The sequence below is a fragment of the Mus musculus genome, chromosome 14 (genome assembly GCF_000001635.26).
Source record: "Mus musculus strain C57BL/6J chromosome 14, GRCm38.p6 C57BL/6J".
Classification (NCBI taxonomy): domain Eukaryota; kingdom Metazoa; phylum Chordata; class Mammalia; order Rodentia; family Muridae; genus Mus; species Mus musculus.
In genome coordinates, this window is record NC_000080.6 from 28,674,099 (window position 1) to 28,698,649 (window position 24,551).

At 41.6% G+C, this 24,551-nt stretch overlaps 1 long non-coding RNA gene across 1 annotated transcript in view; it reads left to right on the forward strand.

The window, feature by feature from the left end:
• Gm35164 (predicted gene, 35164) overlaps window positions 1-23,951 on the forward strand; it is a 48,337-nt gene extending 24,386 nt beyond the window's left edge. Inside the window, exon 3 of the long non-coding RNA NR_168471.1 lies at window positions 23,493-23,951. This is a non-coding gene — a long non-coding RNA (predicted gene, 35164). The remainder of the gene's footprint in view (window positions 1-23,492) is intronic.
• Window positions 23,952-24,551: the final 600 nt, after the last annotated feature.

Here is a 24,551-nt window from a genome sequence, read left to right on the forward strand (position 1 = left end):
ATATCACCCAATTTCAAAGCTGCCTCTTTGCCAGCACCCTCTCACCAGGTGTTGGATTCTGTGGAGAGAGGCTGACAGAACTGCTGTGGGTGGGGCTGTGGTCCAGAGTGCAAGATGGTTGGAAGCATCTGTTTAACAGCTTCACTCATGCCTGAGTCATACATGCCTGTCTCTTCCCTATCTATTCCATCTCTTCTTGTTCTTGGCGTCCTTCTTTCCCTATACTGAAATGCCAACCTTACTACCCAGGTTTAGTCTTTCTAGCAAAATGGCTAATGCTCCTTCAGATCAGCCCTGCTACAAGGGAGGGCTAGTTCCAAGTCAGGCTAATTCCTGAGCCATTGTACTGCATTTGAGAACCAAGGCTTCGGCTTCAAGATTACTTTGCTCTCCCGGAGTTGCAATACAATAACATTTCTTTCCCCAACATGGATTGGGGAAAGAAATATTCTCATGTGAGTTCTTGGATTTTTTTAATGCTCTAATTAGCTTTTGGGAGGTGCATTTAAAGCTGGATAGCAGCTGTGGACTCAGTCCTTTCAGGGCTCCATACTAGGGGGAGTTGAAGGTGTGAAGAGAGGAGAATATGAGCTGTAACTGATGTTACAGCAATTATAATGCATTATATCCCTGGGAAGAGGGAATGGACACAGGACTGAGAGCTCTTTGCCATGGAAGTCATGTCCTTAGTTGCTGTGAGGTCTGTCTTGGATGGTTGTGCATCACAGAGCATCTAAGGAAGGGAGTGGCTTTAATTTTGTGCTTCTAGGAGTACACTCTGACTGGGGAAGCCTGACTGGTTAGATGTTGATTTTTTTGTTTTTTTCTTTTTCTGGAAGGCCATGGCTAGGTTTGCTAAGGCGCATGACAGATGACCCTTGTGAACCAATGTTGGAAGAACCTCTCGTTGGGAAGGTGCCATGGAGAACACTCAGCATCAATGCCCTACAAGTTTTCTTTAATGTCCAGTGTAGCTCATGTTCAAAATAGCAATGGAAATGTGTGGTGTTTATTGCAGGCACATATGTTTGTGATCAAGGTATAGCTCTCAGGGATGAGAAGCAAAATGCAGTCATTTGCTGCTCAGCATCATAGCTCTCATACATTCAACGAAATAGCTTTATTTATCTTCTTCTGCATATAGGACCTTCCATATTGCAAATTTATTGAATGGTTAATGGCCTAAAAGTATGGGGTTCATTACAGAGAGATGTATTTATTGCAGTGTTAATTAAATAAAAGCATTGTAATCTTTCCAAATTGAACAATTACGTTCATTTAAACATTTTAAGGAGAGAAAAAAACTTCTATATACTAATTGAGTTGTATAATGAAAAGCATGTGTAATGGAAATTTAAATAAAACAAATACTGAAATAATTCAAATAATTCTTTAACAATATAAGATGTCTACCTCCGTCTTTATTAGAGATACTCTTAGGGCCAGCCTGCTTCAGAACCCCTGCCCTCAAGGCTGGGCATATGATTTCAGAGCCTCTGGGCCACCCTCACATACCAGCTGGCCAACCCTTAGACATCAAAGTCCTGGTTGGCTACCAGCCGCAGCCCCTGACACTCTGGCCGTTTGCCTGGATCCCGACAGGCTGGCTGGAGGCCTGGAGGCTGAGCTGACAGCCTCTTCTGGAGTCTGATGAATGGTTTCTGGCAACAGATAGCTCTGTTCTGACTGCCTGTGGGAGAAGCACCCTTCAGAAAATGGGTACCGTCTCCTGGCCTGTCCAGGGTAGGAACCCTGAAAAGTTCTTGGTGCTGCTAAGTTTACATCCCAAAGAGCTCTGTGTTTGCTTTTGGAATTCTCACCTCTCTCCATAATTATCAGGCTGGGAGGGGGGTGGCGACAAAACCGTGTTATCTGGTACAGTGAAGAGATTTCCCGATTCCGTGTCCTCCTGTGAAGGTCTTTCGCAGCCTACAGTTTGTGGTTCTCTTCCCTGCTTTAGTTCCGTAGGGCTCCGGCCTAAGCTAACATTAGGTTGCTAGCAAAGGACAAGGAAGCAGAAAAGCAGGCACATTTTCCACCGTGCTGCTCACTTCCTGGTTCTACGGGGGGGATTTGTGTGGGATTCCTGGTTTGCCCGCAGCTTGTTCTCCTGTTTTGAACCAGTCTTCAAGCCAAGCAGGACTCAGTCAGCACCCTTGTCACACACAGACACAGTGTGAGGCAGGAGGGCTGCCCTCACTTTCTGACATGCGGATTTTGCTGGGATTATCGGGAAGCTTAAAGAGAAATGGCTGCCCTAAAACCTTCAATTATTAGAAAGTAGCAACAGTAAGTTGCTTTGGAAGCAAATTCCTGCTTGCCTTATCCTCAGGATGAAGTTTTAGAAACAGGAGTATCTAATCATAATCCTCGTGCTGACTAAATGTATTAATAAAAAGGGCTTATGGAAGCAGGATCGAGAAATGCAGACCGATTAGACGTGTGACACGGGAATATGTGTTCTGTGCCCCATTTATGAACGCCTGCCAGAAGTGTCACTGTAGCCAAAAGGACTAGGCAGACCCCGAAGAATGGAGAAAAAGTCCTAAAGTCAGTGACTATGCCCAAGATTTCCGTGGTGAGATTGATCAAGACAGAGAAATACTAAAAACATGAATGGACTATTCCCTAGACTAACAAGAAACTTGGATTATATAGAGCAGGACTGGACTATGTGCCTTCAGAGGGCCCCATTCAGACTTGTGACTTTCTCTTCCACTGGAAGGAAAGAGATCGTTTAGAGGGGAGCCATGTTTGGATACACCCCATCTTCTCTTCCCATGTGAGTCTCAGCCCGGTCATAACTTCCTGTACAGTGAGCCGGAGAGTAGCATGGACTCCTGGGATTCATCAACCGACTGCCATTGACTGGTGAGGACATCCGTATTTTAGTGGAAAGTCCAATCTCTGATTCTTTTCTCTGTGCATATAGCTTACTAAATGTTTATATTTCAAGTTCATTTCCCCCATTGTTTAATATATTATGGTCATAATCCTAACTGTTGTTGAAAGATACTCTGTTTGCAAGGTTTGAGAAAGAAGGGGTCCTAGCTTGAACATAGTTTGGAGAGCAGGTCCTGAGGTATTTATGAGGAGTCAGCCCCATCTCTTATTCCCAGTCATATCCCACTTTTCAGCAATGCAAAGTTTGAAGAGAAATCTCCCAGGAGTTTCTTGAGTAAAGCCATTAGACACAACAAAAGCAGCAATGATGATTTGCCTATGGCCAGATAGCTACTTAGGATAGAGCTATGATTTGTAATCAGGTATTTAAAGCTCCATCACCAACTATTGGTACTCTATATACTATTATGGCTACCTAATTATTTGGACACTAATTCTATTGGAAATCCATTGCTGCCAGGGCTGAAAATGGTAGGGGCAGCTCCTCATGGACCAACATCATGTCGAACAAATTCCAATGCATCTTCATCTCATGATGGTCTTAAAGCAATCTTGAAACTTCAAACTTTGTGTTCCCATTTCATGGGTGGGCACAGTGAGGTTGAATGTAGCATCAGCCTGGGACTGAGCATCATGGTGATTTGTAATGTTTTTCTCCATCGTTTTTCTCCTCCTCATCTCACCTGTAAAGGAAACAAGCTTGATTTAATGAAGGTGACACTCCCACCAGGCAAGTTTGCTGATCATAGGTGCACAGAAGGAGGGTGGTTTTGTTTTTGTTTTTTTCTTCTTCAGTGGAGTACGTTCCTGAGAGCAAATATACATTCAGGATCACCAGAGGCAGAGGACTCTATAGTGATGTGATTGGCACATGACTATTTACTTTGTAAAGTTGTTTGTACATGCTTGGTTCCTTATGGCAGGGTTCACAGTCAGTGTGTAGCCCTGGGCAATGTTAGAAGCTACACAGAGGTGATGGCCGTCCTTTTACTTGTTGGCTCATTCACAAGTGTCAGGTGCTAATCAGGTGCTAATGAAATCACACTGAACAAGGCAGAAAGATGGTGGCTGGCTTCTTGATACTTACAGTCCAATGTAGAGACAGAGTCACCCAGCCATTCTGTATAAATGTCATTAAGAAAAAAATAATTGGACTGGAAAGATGGCTCAGTGGTTAAGAACACATACAGTTATTGCAGAAGGTCTAAGTTCCGTTTCCAGAACCTGTATAAGGTAGCCAATAACTATCTATAAATCAGGCTCAAGGGGATTAAAAACCCTTGGCTTCCACAAGTTTCTGCACTCAAGTACATATACCACCCCATATACATAATTAAAAACAAACAAACAAACAAACAAATACATTTAAAGTACGAGTTATGACTTATTTCCAGAGAAGCCCCTTTTACACAGGTGCAGCTCTCCCAGCATTTCCACCTGGGTAATGGGGCAAGAATCCTTCCCTAGCACAGGGCCATTGATGTCTGTGCCAGGCAATGAGCTAGAGGCTGAGGATAAACACTGAACAGTATAGGCAGGGTTAGGGTCCCTGCATGTCTGGACATATAAGCTTGATTGCAAATAAGAAGTAAGTAAAGAAAAAAAAAACAGTTAGAGTTTGTGTGGACTCTAGTGAAGAGGAGTCAGAAATCCTCTACATTACCATATATAAATAGCCAGAGAATGGAGAACTAGTCTTGACTTTGTAGGTTACGACTATTATTTTATTTACTTGATTCTACCATTTCAAGGTGGAAGCAGTCACAAGGTCATGCATGTGTAAGTAAAGGGGCGTGTTTACTTACTGACAAAACTTTATTTATAAAAGCAAGACGAGCCCTGTATGTGGCCCCTGAGCCACAATGAGAACAAAGTGGGGACTACTTGAATCTTTCAAATGTTCTTCATGGAAGCAGACATTTGAGAGCTAAGAGAGCAGGAGCCAGTCATGGGATGAGCATAGGAAGCAGAAGAACAGTGGCCATCAGCTGCCGGGTGTGGGAACAGGGGCCCCATACTGTGGAGAGAAGCTTTTTCTCCATCTACTGATTTAGAAGATGGGTGTGGACACCTATCTAGAGCAAAGGTTCCCACAGATGACAGTTGCAAGGTCATCACATCCCCTTTGACAGGGTGATGATAGGGGAGAATATGGCTTAAGATCACCCGGAGGAAGCTGATGCTACCCAGAAGTCCTCATAATACCTTGGCTGGTGTTTTGGCCCAGATTCTTTCAATGGCAGCTTGCTATTTAGAGCTGATAATTGTACACAGCTGTTATTACCCAGGAGGAGAAAATCCTAGCACCTCACATGTTCAGCTCACATAAAACAGTTTAATGTTTGATTGCTTAACCTTCTCTTCTGCGCCAACAGGCTAACCCTACCATCCACCTTTGAACCTTCCCTAGAGACCCAGTACTAAGCAGCAGACCCCTTGGTTCTAGGACACTGAACGCCTGCTTACTTAGCAATTTTCTATACGATCCTCCATGGCTTGGCCCCCACCTAGTTCATAATCTCTAGTTTGCTCTTCAGTAGAAGTTAGGGTTGTGGGAGGAGGTTTAAACCATGGGATCACTAGAAGAGTATCAGAAAAGGCCCCTCTGGAGGCCCTCTGAGAACTTCCATTTCTTCCTAGGCCATGGCTGAGGCCTAGCTTGAGCTTCTAGCCTTTATCTGGGAGCCAGAGCTATTCTTACTCAGCAAACATTTTCCAACCTCATACACCCCATGTTGGTGACATCTGTCTTCTGTTGCCTGGGTATATTTTTTCTGGAGTGGATAAAATTTTGAGCAAAGATTTCTGTTTTCATTTCCGGAAATTTTGTGCGTCACTGTAAATCACATGTAATTATGTGTATAAGAACCAGGAGGAAAAAAAAAAGAAAAAGAAAGAAAGAAATATTTGCGTTGGAACGCCAAAGCTTTGATTTGGCTACTTTATGCAGTGCGAGCCAATTGAATGGAGTCATTTGAAATATCGCTCAAAAGGTAGTTCAGTTATAGTCATTGAGCTCTCCCCAGAGGACTGAGTGAGAAAGTATGGCCCATTAAAAAACAAAATAATTATCTTCAATGAATGGACTGGCACATGACAACACGATATGAAAACCCTTCTTGTCCTCCATAAAACAACAGACGTAATGTTGAGTACTTGAGGAGAAATGTTTTCTCTGGAGTCCGTGGTTGAGCTGTTGTAAGGAAATACCCACCGAGCCAGGCAGGTAGCGCTGAGACCTTAAGACTCAGTCATCACCAGATTGCTCCGCGGTGCCATGCCCTTGCAGACAGTGGGTGAAACGACCTCCAGCTGTCTGCCACCAGAGTGTATGTAGAACATTTCCTCCTAAAGCATTTCCTGGTTACAGTCTTGGCTGCTAGCAGTGGGATGGATGGGGGAGAGCTGAAGTGTTGGGGAATTCATTAAGTGTCGAGAGTGAAGTTCATGAAGGGGAAATCGCGGGCTGAAAAGGTCATAGAAAGGAAAAGGGAGGCTAGAGAGGTCATATAGGGTCAAAGGGCACGTACGAAGAACATGGAAGGAAGAAGAGAGACTGGAAGGGTCTAAGTTCCAGGGGTGAGTGTGAAAGGCTGGGCAGAGGATCCGAGAGAGGGAAATAACCTGTTCAGATAGTGCTCTTACTGCACTGGAGCTTGACCTCTTGACCTTGACTTCTGAGACCAATTCTCAAAGTCTTGGGACAGAATCCTACTGAGTCTATGCTTCATTATGAAAGATGGGCTTACCTCTAGCATTCAGCTTTCCCTAGAGGAAAGCAGCATAGGATATATAGTCTCTGAAAGGTACCAACAGGGAAGAGGTTATTTTCTGCTATGGAAATAGGTAATTGAGAAACTTAGAAATTAGTAATAAAATTATGATGTGGTGCTGAGGATGTAGCTTGGTTGTAGGGTTCTACTAAGCAGATTCAGAGTTCTGGGTGTGGTCACCAACACCGCATACTGGGTATGGCAATCCCAGCAGGGGAGGCCCAGAAGCTTAAGGTCATCCATGACTACTTAGGGAGTTGGTGATTAGCTTGGCACGGTGTCCCTTAAAAAAATAAATAAACAGGAAAGAAAGAAAGGAGGGAGGTAAGGAGGGAGTGATATGAGCAAGAGGGGGAGGAAGTAGAGAGGAGAGAGAAAGAGTGATTCACCTTTGAGTTTTTACAAGCAAGTGTCTGAGGCAGATGCCAGACAAGATTTATTCACCTAAATCTTTTTGTAGTTTGCCAGGTCTGTTGGTTTGTCTTCTGGGTGAGCAGCAGATGGCAGTACCTTCAGGTGGGAGTATCTATAGAAGCAAGTGGTCACATTCAAGATCACATTCTTGATATAGGCTATATATATATATATATATATATATATATATATATAGGCTCTTTCAGTACCCATCCTTATGAGAGAACCCAAAGGGTCACTTGAGAAATAACTTCTACCCTTCAAGGCACAGCCTTCCTCCGAGGCTCCAACTCAAAAAGGTTCAACTAGCACCACACCTTGCAGATCAAGCCTTCAAACATAGTGGAGCCTCCTAGTATACTAACCAGATTCAAGCCATAGTAGGGTCTGCAAAAGGGCAAGACATCCTTTGTACTGTCTTTTCTATAAAGATAAAAGCAAAGGTGTACTTGTAGGCTCTTGACTTAATGCCTCCCATCTCATCTAAAGTCAAACCCAAGTTCTAAGTCTCATCATTTCTTCCCATTTGTTGAGGTTCTTGCCTTTCTTAAGGTGGAGGGTGAGCTTAAGGAATTGGAAGTAGAGCCCAGGAGCTACAGAAAAGAATGGATTGAATATAGGAATTCCGCAGAGGTAAAGCCTACAGCTAGTGTTCTCACATTCTCTTCATCCTGAATATGCAATTTCAAGGCCCCATTCATATGCTATTTTATTTTCCATGGAAACATTTGATGATATTGACCTTGCAAAAGGCTGCCCTCTAATACTTTGGAAAGCTGGAGCTATTAAGATCTATGAGTTTCACCGCTAATCCTCCCTCCCAGATGGGACATAGGGTCTTCCATCAACAGCAATAAAAGGCAGAGTGTAAGGAAAGGGAAGACAGAAAGTGAAGGAGAGATGGTGTCTGTTTGAAGAAAATCAGAGTCTGCCCAGAGGAGATGGGACTTGAGCCAAGCTTTGGAAGATAAATAAATGTACCATTGACTCCAGGGAACCCCAAAACAATGTATTTGCTGTAATGAAGGAGATGTAGGTGTGTGTGCGTGCGTGTGCGTGTGTGTGTTTGTGCACCTATGTGTGTTCAGCTCCATGTGTGGGGGTCCTTATATACATTTGGAGAAGACTGAAAACTTTAGAAACAGGGAGAGAAATACTTGGTCTCTGATCAGTTAGAAGTTTTCCTGGCTGGTGCAGCATCCCAAATGTATAACACTTAAACACCAGCCCTGCTTGAGTAGGGAAAAGAGGAATCCTTCCTTAATATGCTTCTTTTGGCCAAGCGGGACCATACCCACCCCGGTCGTCTTAGGGGATCATCCGTTTTATTCTGCTTATCTTGGCATGGGGTGGTATATGGGAATCCAATGTTCCTTTTTTAGCCATGTTCCTAGTGTATTTGTTAGCCTAAGTGTCTACCTAGACTACATGAAAATCTATCTCATTTGAAAAATATGTCACTCACAGCCAAGCACGCTATGCCTGGTGCACTGCCACATGGACAGATATCTCGTTATTTCTTGGAGGAAGGATTTACAGTGATGCACCTGCTGATGGAGACCTGCTGTCTCTCCTCTAGTCTGTGGGTAGAGTCAGGGGTTTTCAAGAACAGATGTTCCTGTTGACTTTAGCTCTAAATTCTGATAATGCCAACTTTAGTGTCCACAGTCAGATGCTGGCATGGAGATGGGCTAAACACAGACAATGAGTACCCATCACGAGCTGTTGTTATGTGCCTCTGTGCATAGCAGCCATCAGCTGTGCTGTTCTCGACCATCCAGATATACCTGAATGGGAATCAAGAAGCATTGATTTGTCTTTAGAGTTCTTACCTTCTGGAACTATCTTTTCATCGGTTTACCTCCAGCCAGACCCTACTCATAAAATAGTCACTGGGTACCATGTTCTGTTAATAGTGAACAAAGAGGAAAGAGTGACCTTCAGTGCCTTTTCTTATGCCAAGGGCACAGCAGCCTCCTTCTGTCCCAATCTCACAATCTTTCCCCTTCTTCTTCCACCTCTGCTTCCATCCACTGGTGGGGGCATTTCCAGTATTTAGGAGTACAGATTCAGTAAGATCAGTAAGAGAAATTGAAATATTGGTCAAGATGTCTAAAGTAACATGCACATTTGGTTCTTTATGCGGTATATATTTTTTCATGGCTAAGTGGTTATTATGAAGTCAGAATGAATCCAGAGCTGGGATTTAAGTTCTGGTTCCACTCTTTATTGGTTGTGTAATCATAAACAAAACAAAAACTCCATCATCACCCCCACCACTACCACCACCATCATCACCAGCATCATCACAACTGTCCCCATCATTATCACCATCACCACCATCATCGCCACTACCACCACCAGCACCACCACCAGCACCACCCAACCAATCAAATCCACCCCTCTTTGTATCATAGTTTCTTTATTAACAAAGAGAGTGGAATGACATGATTGCTGTAAAGATTAAGTATCAGGATTAATACAGGGAGCTTGGAACAGTGCCTGGTGACAGAGACAGTGCTTGCTTAATTCTTGTTTTAGTTACCTGAAGTCACAGCAGGATTTGTTGACAATAACAGGGAGTTAGGCTAGTTCTGTGTCCTGGAGGGTAGAGCCAGGGTATTCCTGGTACCACCAAAGAAAGAAAAGTGCTCTCTGAAGGAGCCACGGTTAATTTTCTCTCTGTCAGGTATTCTGATGGAGGTAGGTTCTCTGGACTCACTGCCATTGCAGAGGTCTAGATGGGGACACTCAGGATCATTGACCATGTCCTCCTGTGCTAGCTAGATTTATATCAACTTGACACAACTATAGTCACATGATAGGAGGAAATCTTGATTGAAAAAAAAAATGCCTCTATAAGTGTGGGCTATCGGCCAGTCTGTAGAGAATTTTCTTAATTAGTGATTGATGGGGAAGGGCCCAGCCCATTGTAGGTAGGTCTACCCCAAAGCTGGTGGTCCTGGGTTCTACAAGAAAGCAGGGTAAGCAAACTATGAGGAGCAAGCCAGTAAGCAGCACCTCTCCATGGCCTTTGCATTAGTTCCTGCCTCCAGGTTCTTGTCCTACTTGAGTTTCTAGCCTGACTTCCTTCAGTAATACAGTACAATGAGAAAGTGTAGGCTCAATAACTTCTTTTCTCCAAAGTTTGCTCTTTGGTTATGGTATTTCATCACAGAAATAGAAATCCTAACTAAAATATCCGATGAACCATGTATTTTATATATGGTCTATCCAGCCTCCCAAACAAGACTCAGGCATACTTCAAGTTAGATCCAACAGGAAAGGGATGTCTGAGATGCTGTGACAGGGTGGGAGAAGTAGAGAAAACAAGTCTTAGAGAGGCGTCAGAAGTGGTCACACTTAGGTTCATGGGTTCAGCTAGAGATCTGGCTTGGGGTGAGCAGGTCCTGTGCCTAAGTGTTCATTCCTAGAGAGATCTGCATTTGCATCCAGGGAGATTGATGTTGGAGGTGGAGAAGGTCAAGTATGGAGCTGAACATGTTTACCCAACTAGATGACCTGTGTAGTGTCCATAAGAGGGTGCTTCATAGTCCATCCATCCATTGACATTTATAAGAAATTATTTGTGTGCTGGTATTAGAACAATAGATTTATGTGAATTTATGGTAGAGTCTCATTTGAAGCACTTAAACCCATTGTGAGAGAAGTGGTATATCTCAGTGTTACAGCACCTGCCTACCATGCACAAGGTGCCATCACAAAACAAAAAATAATGAACACACACACACCACACCTGAATAGAATTCTTCTGTTTGTTTTTCAATGGCCAAATAACCTTAAGTAATTTGCACCAAGTAATGGAATTTTAATCAGAACTTCAGCTCAAGTGTAATATTAAAAAAATGTATATATTCTCAAAACCAAATGTGGTTCCCTCCCAGTATCATTCTGACTATAACATATAACTTTTAATCTATGTGCAAGATAACATCCTAATCTGTTATGCAGAAAATAGAGGTTCTGTCAGGTTTTGTGTTGTTTGTTCTTTTGGAATTTAACCTTATAAGGCAAGTATTTATCTTAATGAAGTACGAATATTTATCTTAACTTATAAACTCTTCTCCTTGGCCCCAATGGAGTCATAACAGGAGAGCTGTCCCTGCCCTTCACCACCTGCAGCACTCAGGAGAACACCTCACCAGAGCAGCACAGTAGACTGACCCTGGTGGCAGGGGCATGGGTGAGCTGGCTTGGAGGATATGAGTGTGGGAGAACTGGCCCCGTTACTTGTCTGTTGTGGTGACATGGGCAAATGAGAGATACCCCCTATTGCCCCTTGCCACCTACAGTGGGCAGGAAAGCTGTCCCTGTCCTTTACCTGCTGTAGCACTCAGAAGAGCAGGCCCTGTACCTCACCGAGACAGCACATTAGAGCTGGCCGTGGATGCAGTGATTGTGGAAGAGCTAGCCCTGCCTCTACTATGCTGTGCAGTGGCATCAGTGGGAGAGAGATACCCACTCCTCCCTTTTGCCTATGCCACTGGCAGTGGCTGGGAGAGTTGTCCACAATGAGAACAAGAGAGCTGGCCCTGCCCCTCACTTGAATGCAGTAGAGCTAACCCTGATGGCAGGACACACACAGGTGAGCCTGACCCAAGGCTATGAGCATGGTAGATCTGGCCCTTGTCTGCTGTGTGGCAGTGTAGGCGAGGGAATGATGCATTCCCCAACCCTTGCCTTTTGCCACCTAAGGCAGGTAGGAGAGCTGGCCCTGCCCCTCACCTGCTGCAGCACCTGGGAAAGCAGACCCTGCACCTTGTCTGGTCAGTACAGGTTATCTGGTCTCTCACTCCAAGGGCATCAGAGCAGGAGAGCCAGTCCTCGTCCTGTGTCTTGTTTCCTGGGAGGTGGCATGGAAGGAGAGATCCCCTTCTCCCCTCTCTCATCCCTTACCACCTATGGCAGGTGAGAGAGCTGACCCAAGAGTCATAACAATGAAAGCACTTGTATCTCATTGGTTGCAACAGTTGGGGGAGTGGGCTCTGCACCTTATTGGGCAGCAGGGTAGAGCTGGCCTTGGTTGCAAGAGTTGCTGGCGAGCTATCCCACAGACATGAGAGTAAGAGAGCCAGTGGGCTGACCAGCTCAGATACCTCTCAGGCCCAGATCCAGGACTTTGAATTAGTATACCCTAATATCTACTCCATTGATGAACTGCTGGACTGTATGAAGGGGCCAGTCCTACAGATCTAAAGCTTCAGAATCTCTATGACAAGGACAGGATATCCAAAAGGAATCCGAGTGGGGTTCCAGTACTGATGGAGTAGCAGGAGCCAAAGGCCTCTTACCAGACAAATAAGTCATCACAATGAACATTTGCAAAGAAGTGTGGACAAAAGGTATATTTTGTGACACACTATAGCTTCCACAATGAGATTATTTTCCTAGGTCGGGGAGAATTGCAAGGGTAAAGGGCATGTAGGAAGGGAAGATGGGAAGATGAGTGGGATTGAGGTACATAATATGCAATTCATAAAGAACCAATGAAAAGTTAGAAAAAAATGCTTCCCTTTCTCCATCTTCTTCCAGCAGCCATCTTGTCCACAAACATGTATATATCACACATGGAGTTGTACAACAAACTCATGCAAAATTTTCTGGGGATGAAAAAGTATTTTATTGGAAATCTTTTGCCAATGGGATCTGGGCATTTTTGATTCTCTGATCATGTCATTCATGAGTCATTCTAAATGATGAACAGGTCATGACAGTTGTCATAATTTTACGCACCAGAAAATATAGGAAATCATTAGACTTCAAATTTCCTTCTTGGGATTGGAGTTGAATGAGATCACACAACAAACACTTACTGATTGTATGTCCTTTCCTTTCCCCCAATGAAAAGCCCATGGAATGCCCATGTCTTCTGGCAATCCCTCCCTTTCTAATATGCACATTCATACTCTTATTGCAGGAGAAGGTTCAGAACACAGAATGGACTGTTTCAAGCTCTGTGGCCATAGAGTAGTGAGCAACCTATCAAGTGATGGCATTTCTTAGATGTATTAGGTCCTAGAAAGGTGTCTGAAACAAGAACTAAATTAAAGCACGAGTGGTTACATATGTGTAACCTACCCCATCAAAAGACATTACAGAAGAATGTGTGGAGGTCCCAGAGATCTTACTCATAGGCATGAAACAAGGCCTAGCTGTTTATTGTCTCTGTGGGTACAGGATTGTCTGCTATGTTTGAGCTAGGACTCACTTTAGGATGCCAGTACAGCGTCCCCATTTGTAAGAAACAAGTTTGCAAAAATAATTAGACGATTATTGAAATACTACTTTTTTCAATCATGAGCCCTCTTTCTTTCTTCCTTCCTTCCTTCCTTCCTTCCTTCCTTCCTTCCTTCCTTCCTTTCTTTCTTTCTTTCTTTCTTTCTTTCTTTCTTTCTTTTCCAACAAGAACAGCAGTAGTCCTAACAGCTACCCCTCTTCTAAGGGAGAAAAGAAAGGTGCTATCAGGTTTTCTCAGGCTAGAGCATTCTCCACCTGTCCTCAATTTAATGCACAAATGAAAGCGCATAAATCTTTGTGACATTTTGGCATGAAGTACCTACTTCAGATGACTCCTTTAGGAAAATCTCAACCCAGGTGTTCGTTTTTTTTTTTTTTTTTGTATAGACTTCATGAAATGAAAATTGTAACATGATTGTGTACACACCCGCACACGCTCAAGCACACACACACACACACACACACACACACACACACACACACACACGCACCTCCCACAGAAGGTGATTGCATATGAAATGTGTAAGGGTTGTGGGTAGGGGCAGGCAAATAACATGTGTGCAAACTTAATATATCTTTTCCTCACCTTAAGTTAGACCCAGACAGTTAAATTATAATTACAGCCCCATGGGGGGATGGGTACAGGGGAGTAGAGTATTCAAGGGCTCTCAGCCTTTCAGCCATGGCTACTTTGTCAGGTAAAATAAACACATGTCCTGTTTTTAGCCTGAGGTCAAATTCAACCAATGCCATGAAAGATGGGGACACTCATTAAGTCCCAGATTGTGAAATGCTTATCACAACAGTAACAACAGGAAAGGCATAACATGGTTGGCTACTTCTCCTGGGCCAGATGGCTTAGGAAGACTATCCAGGGTAACCATCCAGTGTATAAGTTCTCAGCAAAAGTCTAGGTAGAGACTGCTGCTGGCTTGAACTCTGGATGGGGAGAGAGGACAGGATGGGTGACATCACTTTCCTGTCAGCTAAACCTGTCCCAAGAAGGGCAGGGACTCACAAAGGGCAGCACTTCCCCTTTGAATGTTTTAATTGGAACATCTCTCATCAAAACACTGTAAACCTAGAAACACATGGAGACAGTGTCCCATGCCCCATGAAAGAAGGTGGTCCTGTTGTATAAGAGAATGAAGGTAAATTCATAACAGCTGTGGTGATCTCCGAGAGACCCAAAGAAGGTCAAGCCAGGCAAAATTTGAGTATAGACTGAGAGGTGCCTTCTAGGACCCACCCCTTGCTGAGTTGCTATTGGCAGTTGATAGATGCTGAGGGAACGTTCTGCTTTCCTTTTCATTGCTGTGATAAAACACTTTAACAGAAAACAACTTAAGGAAGGAGAGGATCTATTTGCCTTACACTTCCAGGTCATTAAAGGAACTCAGGGCAGGAACTCAAGTAGTAACTTGAAGCAGAAGCCATTAAGGGTTGCTGCTTGCTGGCTCACTCACAGGCTCATGATTAGCCAGCTTTCTCATACAGTGTAATATTGTCTGCCCAGGATTGAGACCACCCACAGTGGACTGGTCAGCCTACATCTAGTAATATCAAGATAATCCTCCATGGGTATGTCTCACAGGCCAATCTGATCCAGGCAACTCTTCAATCAAGCTTTTCCTCTCAAAGGAGCCGAGGCTGTGGCAAGCTGACAAGGCTAATGGGAACAGAGAAGGAAGATCATTCCTTCTTAAGGGTGTTCCTAGAAGTAGGATTCCCGTGCTCTATTGGATGCTCTGCATCCACGCACATATTTGGATTAGAGGATTTTATGGTAGTGATAACTATGGTGATGACAAAGAAAAGGAGGAGGAGGAGGAGGAGGAGGAGGAGGAGGAGGAGGAGGAGGAGGGAGAAGATATTAGGGGGACACATGGCTGAAGAGAGGAATCAAGGTTGAATATGATAATATTTAATTGTTTCCATGTATGAAATATCAAATAATTTTGTAAAAAAAAAATGCAGTGATTAAGAAAGAAGAACCACAGAGTGTCCCGGGCATGTTAGGATCCTCTAGCCTTACATTGAGTCAAGCTACCATTTCCATAATTTGGTTAAACAAGCCAGTAACTCCATTCCCACCTCCTCTTGCCTCTTGCATAAACTAGCATTGAGTTTCTGTCTCTTGCTGTTAAATGGGTTCAATTTGATTGAACCTTTCAATGATGAAACTTATGAATAGGCTACTTTTGCTAGCCCGGTAGTATCAAAGCTAATAATGACAACTGCTAAAACGTATTGAGAGGTTGCTGAATTCTAAGCCCTAGCCCAAGAATACACTTCATAAGTATTTCATTCATCCCATTCACCCACAAAGCAAATATATATATATATATATATATATATACATACATACATATATATATATATACATATATATATTTCCCTTCCACTTAATCCTTCTAAACCCATGAAATAAAAGGGTGTCTGAGTAAGTCAAAGCACAAGAAGACTGATACCCAAGGCCTTGTAGCTAAAGGGAGGGGCAGGATTCATATCCAGGTTTTACAGATCATTCTTTGTAACGTATTTCCCATTACTCCTTAGCACAATGTAGTGGGGGCATGGTACATCACTACCAGCCACTTATATTCTGTAAGACTCCTTTGGTGAGAAAGGGGGTTGCTAATGCTGAGGTATCTATAAATTAGATCCAAGCCCATCCAACTTTATCTATGTCACAGCCCAAACTCAACAACAGTCATCGACTTTTTATAATTAAAAATCTCAGATTATGGAAACATTTTTCTCCTTCCATAACTTTTCTTTGTTTCTTAGGCAGTTATGTCTTAGGGGGAGTACTCCATATGGGGCACACACATGGCATACATAAGACACAAAAGGGGTGTGGCACAAAGAGGGGTAATATTGACCCTCAGTGGTTCTCAGTCTTTAATGGACACCAAAACCCAGAAGAACAGACTAAAGCACCAATTACTGTATTTCTGATCATATTCTAATATAATGCATCTGGCTTAGAGATCTCACATTTCTAGATGATTCTTACACGAAGCTCACATTGCTGGTTTGGGCACCACACTTTGAGAATCTTTTATCTTTGGCAGCTACAGCTAACCATTAATAAACTCATTTCAAATGTTTGGTCAGCTTAGGACAATAATCAGGTTATTCTCTAGGTACCTGGCAGTTTTGCCTGACTGGTGCATGTGCCAACCTAGCCACACCAAGTAGACACACTTAAGGAATGTTGAGACTAATATAATAGCCCATGAAAATATTTGAAAGGGTGAATATGAAAGATAACATTGGACTACTATATCTTGATCCAACAGTCCATTATATGAGAATAACTGGAGATGGAACATTGCTGTGGGTTGTCTAATAAAGTCATTGTTTGTCATGAAGATGTGATGCCAAGTAGTTACACACATCTCTTGTATATAAATGTGTCCTAATGTGTGATTGTGTATTTTCATTGCAACTCATCCCCCTACAATAAGGAATGGTCTGCCATCATCCATTGTGTCAACAGATACTCGTCATGCAGATGGTGTGAAGCAAATTGGGCTGAGATCATTTTATTCTCTGCATTGTGGACAAAAAGATGGGTTTCATCCAAGAAAAGAGTCCTAGTGATTTTCCTTCTAGGGATGCAAATGTATCCCATGGAGGCATCAGACCCAGAATAGGCATCTTTAATTCAATACTTTGAAGAAAGCCTGCCCTGTTCTTGAAAGTTCTTGAATCCTTTCCTTGAGCCATCAAAGATGTCTCAGGTCTCTAACAAGTTAGATCAACTCAACAAAATAGATTGAAACAACTTTCTAGCTTAAGAGAAATGTGCTTAGTGGCCAATATTATTATCTTTGTGTTTATGAGAGAGCTCAGCCTGTAGTTCTCTTTTCTTGTAATGGTTTTCTGATGTTTTGGTGCTAGGGTTATTGTGACCTCATAAAGTGAGCTAAAAAAAGTTTTCTTTTCTTTAAACGCTTGAGCGTATGTTATATAAGATTGCTGTGATTTCTTCTTGAGCGTTTGAAACACAGGACTCATGAAACCATCTGGGGCCAGAATTTTCTTTGTTGGAAGATTTTTTTAATTAAAAGCTGCATCTCTTTAACAGATTTCTTATTTACTCTTGTGATAGTTTGGAAAACTTGTATTTTACAAGGAATTTATCTGTTTCATCTAAGTTGTTGAATTTATTGGTAAAAAGTTATCCAAAACAGCCCATTATAATATTTTTAATGTCTCTGTGAGCTGCCATGGGTTAAGCTTTTTATATCCTAACACTGGTGACCCCCCCCCCCAAAGCTATGCCCTTTGCTCCTGGTCCTCCCTCCCTTCCTCCCTCCCTTCCTTCCTCCTCCCCTCCCTCCCTCCCTCTCTCTCCCTCCCTCCCTCTCTCTCCCTCCCTCCCTTTCTCTCCCTCCCTCCCTTTCTTCCCTCCTTCCTACCTCCTTTCCTTTCTCCCTTCTTACCTTCCTTAGTCATCCTAGAAAAGCAATCTGTATTTGATTTCATTAGATGTTTCCTCCTAGAATCTGTCTCCTCTTTCTTTGCTTTGGCTCTAGCCTGGGCTGTGTTCTCTCTTTTCTTGTTGTACACTAACTTTGTCAACACACTTGCAGTTTATTGAGATAGAAGCATCCGGAATTTGTTTTCATTCCTGTTTGCTCTTCTCTATGCTTAAAGCTCTACATTTAGGTCTGCACACTACTTGAGCTGCCTACAATACATTTTGATATATAATATGTATATGTTTGTCTAATTCAAAATATTTTCCACTCTTCCTCCTGGTGACTTCAACCTGGAGATTTCATAGAAGTGTGTTGCATAGTTTCTAAGCAATTGAAAATATCCCTATTTTTTATTTCCTTGATTGCTAGTCTAACTTCACATTTAAAATTCTCTGATTTCTCAGAACTGTCTGTTCTGGAAATTATTACATATATGCCTTAAAAAATTTGTACTCAGTAATTATAACGTGTACAATTTTATATATTTTAATTAGTCAAGTAGAGAGAAAAGAAATAAATATTTCCTGAAGTCCAAGGAGTAAGAGGCCCTTGTTTCTCATTGTTCTAGAGTCCTGTAAAATTACTTTTTGAATTAAAGTTAGGACACCCAAGTGTTGGGTTCCATTGTGACATTTGAGCACATGTGCTTTATACTGTGTTCTCACTCACCCCTCCCCAAATGCCCTCCCTCAAGCCCCACTCACTTCTTATTGGTTCTTCTCCTAATAGGCTCTCTTCTTCTTTATAACATGTGTATTCTAATAATATATTCTCCTCCCTTAAGACACTTTTTCCCTTTTATAGTCCCCTTTTCTACTTTTATCACCTACTCACCCCTCACACAGGTGTAAACAGATATGCGAATTAAAATCTAGGCTTTGCACATGAAGGAAAGTATGCACTATTTGTCTTGCTGAGTTTGGACTATTCACAGAGCATAATCATTTTTAACTCTATCCATTGTCCTGCAGATGTCACGACTTGATTATTCTTTAGATCCAAAGCCAATGTTGCGTACATGTCCCCCATATTTGTCACCCATTCATCTGCTGGTGGACATCTAGGCTTTTCCAGTTGTGAATCAGCTATTGTGAATCATACAAGAACAACAACAACAACAAATTGGTACACATGTGCCTCTTTGCTTCTGTGCAGATACACCCAGGAGTGGAGTAGCTGGGTCATATGGCTGTTCAATATTTAGTTTTTGTTTGTTTGTTTGTTTGTTTGTTTGTTTGAGGAGCTTCTGTTTTGCCTTCCTGAGTACCTGAAGCAGTTTACATTGCTTCCAGCAGTATAGATATGTTCCTTTTCTCACATATCCGTATCGGTATTTATTGCCATTCATTTTCTTCCAACTAGCCATTCTAACTAGGGCCAGATAGATCTCAGATAAGTTTTTAAGGCCATTTTCCCCCAGAGTTTAAGGATGTCAAACACATTTAAGACTATTTATTGGTCATTTGTAATTGGATTAATTATTAATTAATTATTGGATGACTGGGGTTTTGGATTTTGATATTTCATTTCTATTCTTCTTTATCTATTCTACATTGCATTCCCTTCACTGATGTACAGTTAATACAGATTTTCTCCAGGTCTGCCCATTGCATCTTCATTGTGGTAATTGGTTCCTTCCCTGTGTAGACCATTTCTAACTTCATAGAATCCCATTTATTAATATTTAGGATTATTTTCTGTAAAATTTGAATACTTTCCAGATAATTTTTCATGTTTTCTTGATTTCATTTTGGTAAAGCATATTGTCCAAGTATTTATTCTCTCTCTCTCTCTTTCTGTCTTTCTCTCTCTCTCTCTCTCTCTCTCTCTCTCTCTCTTTCTTTCCTTCCTTCCTTCCTTCCTTTTTTCCTTTCTTCCTTTCTTCCTTTCTCCCTCCCTCCCTCCCTCCCTCCCTCCCTTCCTTCCTTTCCTCCCTCCCTCCTTTCTTCCTTCCTTTCTCTCTCTCTTTCTCTCTCTTCTTTCCTTCCTTCCTTCCTTCCTTCCTTCCTTCCTTTCTTTCTTTCTTTCTTTCTTTCTTTCTTTCTTTGCAAAATTTCCAGTTCTGTGCAAGTGTTAAATCACTTCATGGCTCTCTGAACTTCTTGAGAATCAGTTGTAGTTCCCCCTCCCATTTCAGGATAATTGGTCTATAATTTTTTGAGTCCTTATCATGCTTTATATCTTGAAGAGTTTTACCTAGGTTTACTTTAGCAGTTTCAAAGTTTTATGCCTTTTACCAAATTCCATCTTGAATTGACTTTTGTAAGAAATGTCCACTGTAAGATATCTGCATACAATTTTATTCTTCTTCATATGGGTGACTACTTTCCCAACCCTCTTTGTGAAAATCTGTCTTTTTATTTTAACTCTGGATAATTTACCACACCTTTGTGGAGAATTAGGTGGCTGTATCTGTGTGGCTTTATTTCTGAACCACAATTTTTGTTTTTATAGTTTCACATAGTATTTATTGCTGTGGCTTGAAGTATAATTTACAATCAGGTATTATGATGTCGCCAAAATTGTTCTTTCTGCTAAGCATTGCTTTGACTACTCAAGTTCATTTTTTGTTTTGTTTTATTTTTATTTATTTTTTACTTTTCATGTGAGTTTTTGTTTGATTTTTTTCTAGTTCTTCAAAGAAGTAATTGGAATTTTTATGGGAATTTTATTAAATATGAAAGTTGCTTTTGATAATATAACAATTTACTTAGGTTTAGTTCTGCCAATCCATGAGCATGGGAGGTCTTTCCATCTTACAATGTTTTTAATTTATTTCTTCAATGTCTTAAACTTCTCATTGAAAAATCCTTTTATCTCTATGGTTAGATGAATTCCTAGTGTTTTTAAAAAGCTGTTATGAAAGGGATGTTTTCCCCTGATTTCTTTCTCAGCAAGTAAAGAAAGGTTATATAATGTCTTTAACCACACTTAACTAGCTCTTCGACTACAGTATTAGCAATTCTACCCTACCTCCCTTGAACTATGCCTTGCTCTCCATATAGCCTGAATAAAATTTCCCATAGTGTTAAATAACTCATTAAAAAATAGAAGGCTTGGAAGTCATTAAGGATGACTCCTCTCCTCAAAATCATTCTTGGAGTCAATGTCTATGTTCCCGAACACACTAATTTTCAGGGAGGAAAAATTTTTATAATTGTTCTTCCTTAGAATTCAAAACATATGTAAAAGATAGGGGCAGTATGACAATTGTGTCACCTTAAGTACCACATGAAAGAGAGGATGCTGGAGATAGCTTGAAGACTCATTAAAGGAAAGCTATTTTTTTTTCTGGTAAAGAATGTCTATATTTTCCACTTTTGTGGGTAGTGTGCATTCATATGTGTGCATGTTCTTGTGTGCAGGTACAAATGTATGTGCACATGTGTGCACAGGCATGTGCATGTGTAGGCCTGACCTTGATATTAGGGATCTCCCCCTACTTTATTTATAGAGCCATGTCTCTTTAGAAGGGTGGAGCTTATCAGTTCTGGCTAGTCTATAAACTCTGCTTGCCCTGGGGATCCTCTGTGTCTGCCTCTCAAGTCCTGGAATTGTAGGTGGCTACTTTATAACCAAGGCCAAGATGCCTGCTTGGTTATATAGGTTCTAGGGACCTGAACTCCAGCCTTCATGCCTGTACAGTAAGCACTTTAGTCTCTGAACCATTTCTATAGCCCAAGCATGGCTTTATTTTTGTAGATGTAAAAGAAGTGTTTTCTTTCTTTCATCCTTAATAGATCTGAATCCTATTTCTTGCCCTGGGTAGAGACATGCTATTGTAAGATTATCATGTATCAGAGGTTCTCTAATAAAGAACAGAGGCACATTATATTTTCTCCCTCTGGGGTTAATCTAAATGAGCCTGCCAATCACATGGATCCCCTTAAAGCCCAGAAATGTTAAGATCTAATAAAAAGCACATCTCTTCAAAAAGATTGGAATAATGATTTATTTGCCCTTATTTGCCCATCTTCTAAATTATACTCTATATGTCTCATCTGAGTTCATTCAATAAAAGATTGGGGAGCCAGAAGAGGCCCAGTTGAGATCTTGGTAGCAAGAATATTCATGGGGACCTCAAATTATTTATGAAGCCAATTGTTTATCTGTGGTGTTGTGTAATTCTCATGAAGAAATGAATGTTTCCTTCAGATAGGATGTCGACACACTAAAGAAAGGATTCCATCAAAGTCTAGTATGGGGAAACAATGAAGTATTGGGATTATTTACAAGAGCTTGGGGGACTCAGACAGCATTAGCTAAATGTCTCCCTCTCTTTCATTGTGGTTGATGACTTGCGTGAAAAGCTGAACCAATGAGTCACCCCAAACCCAGTGGACTTTCCCTGTCCTCTATCTGCTCCTGTCCTTTTCAAAATTAGCTATGTACAGTAGGTATAGGGTCACCTGCAGCTGGGAGGCAGGAGGGAGTGGTGACTGGAATCTCCATCTTGCTGGGAGGTAAGGATGATAAACTCATCACCATTACCATAGACCTGGCTGTCACTATCTTGTCCTTGTGTCATTGCTATGACTGGGGCCCAAGGTCCTCTTTTGGTTGCCATAGAGCTCTGCCTCATGATGGAGATGATCATGTCACACCTGCAGGAAATACATTCATCACAAGAGAGTTTGATGTCTTCTGAACTAGGATATATGCCCATCTAATCACTCATTATGCTTTCTGGGGCTTGGTTGAATCCCAAACATAACAGCTACTGCCAGAACTCAGTAAATTTCTATGGTTGAATAGATGTATATATAAATTGATCCACAGAAAATAAATATTCAGATAGAAATACCTGTATCACAGCCTTTTAGAGGTACCAATGAATCTCTTCCTATAGGTCACCTTATTCTAAACTTACACTTAGAAGCCTAGACTTCTAAGTCTAAGCTTAGAACAAAGGAACTCAGATTAGACTTGCTCCCAAGTAGTTTGAGTTGGCTTTTTGTACCAATAATCAAACCACAATACAGAATATACATTTTGGAACAACCATTTATATAATATATCCTTTTAGAAAGAGATTTAACAAATATGACCCATCTATGAGTGTACTGCACTGTGGGCATGGATACTTATAGATGGTTATTTAGTGATAGTTTTTCTGAGGATGATGAAGGAAAAGTAACCCCAGGATTATTGCTTAAAATGAATTATATTTTCTTTCTGATTTTTTTTATCTTAAATTGTATATGTTACTGCATCCTATCACCAGTAGGATGGACTTGAGAGGGACTTGTTAATAATTTCCAGCATAGTCACATGAACTAGATAAGAACACAGTCACCTTTTCATTTCCCACATGTGAAAATTGACACATGGAAGGAAGCTGCAGACAAATGGTGTGGGGATTACGGAATCAAGATTTATGACTATCATGTCTAGCTCCAAACTTAATCCTCTCCCTGCTGAAATCCATATGGCTGCTCTTTTCACATTGGCCATAAAGCCCAATTCAACAAATAATATCTGGGAGTCTCCATAGACTGATATTCAGGTCCTATCCCTAACCATGTTGAAACCCAGTTCCCATTACAATGGTATTTGCTGCGAACTTGGGGGTGGAGTTAGGAGGTGATTAGCCAGTCCTCATGAACAAGACATGAGAAAGCCTTCACAATTCCCTCTCTCTTCCTGACAGGTGATAATAGACTGAAAACCTGCAGTACCTGGAAGTACCTGGAAGTTCTTTTCTTCAGAAGTCAAATCTGCCAAAGCCTTGCTTGGTTTTAGTTGTCCCAGCTTCCAGTATTTTGAAAAAATGGATTTCTGCTGCTGTCTCTAAGATTTGTTTTTGTTTTTTGTTTGTTTGTTTTATGTGTTTTGTTTTTTAATGCTATTTCTGTTATAGCAGTCACACTGGACTAAGTCATAAGAATGAAGAATCAATATTTCTTGAAAATCCATATCTGAGTTGGTAGTAACTTACCCAGCTTCACATCGATGTGTCAGAACGTGCCCTACTTATTCGCCTCCTGCTCTCTCTTTTTCCCTGTCCCTCGCTAAGTGTTTGCCAGCCTGGTTGGAGGAACAACATGTTTTCAATTTTCAGCATGCAAGTATTGTTGTGCAATAAATTGTTCTTGTCTGTTGGTTTTTATGTCATTGTGTGATGCTGTTTCAAACCAGAACATTCTTCAGAGCCTTGTCAGATGTTGATGGCCCCATTAGCAGAGTAAGCTCTCACTTATGCGAGCCTTTGCTCAAATATTCCTCCCCACAGAAGCCTTCCCGAATACCCTCTCAGTGACTTTCCTCTAAATCTGCAGCTCATTTTATTTTTCTGCCTAGTTACCACCGATTGACTCGATTTTGAATCCATTATCTTTTGACTTCACAAAACAAAGTAACCTTATGAGAAGGAGGACTTGATTGTATTCATCATTGTGTATGTAGCACAGTTAAGTTCCGGGCAAATGAAAAGGCCTTGCATTAGCTGTTCATCAAATGAATGATGGATGTCTTCTCTTGCGCGCGCCGGACTCAACCAGCAAGAACGACGCTGCAAGAACGACAGGATCCTTCTGCACATGTTTATTGGGAGAGCTTGATTGCAGAGGCGAAAAGACGCCGAGCCCAGAACTGGTGCTGCTTATATAGGCCTAGAAGAGGCGTGTCTCATACCCAGATTGGTTATGCACTATGCCTCATTTGCATGTTCCTCATCTGATTGGCTACTCTCTCTCTCTCTCTCTCTCTC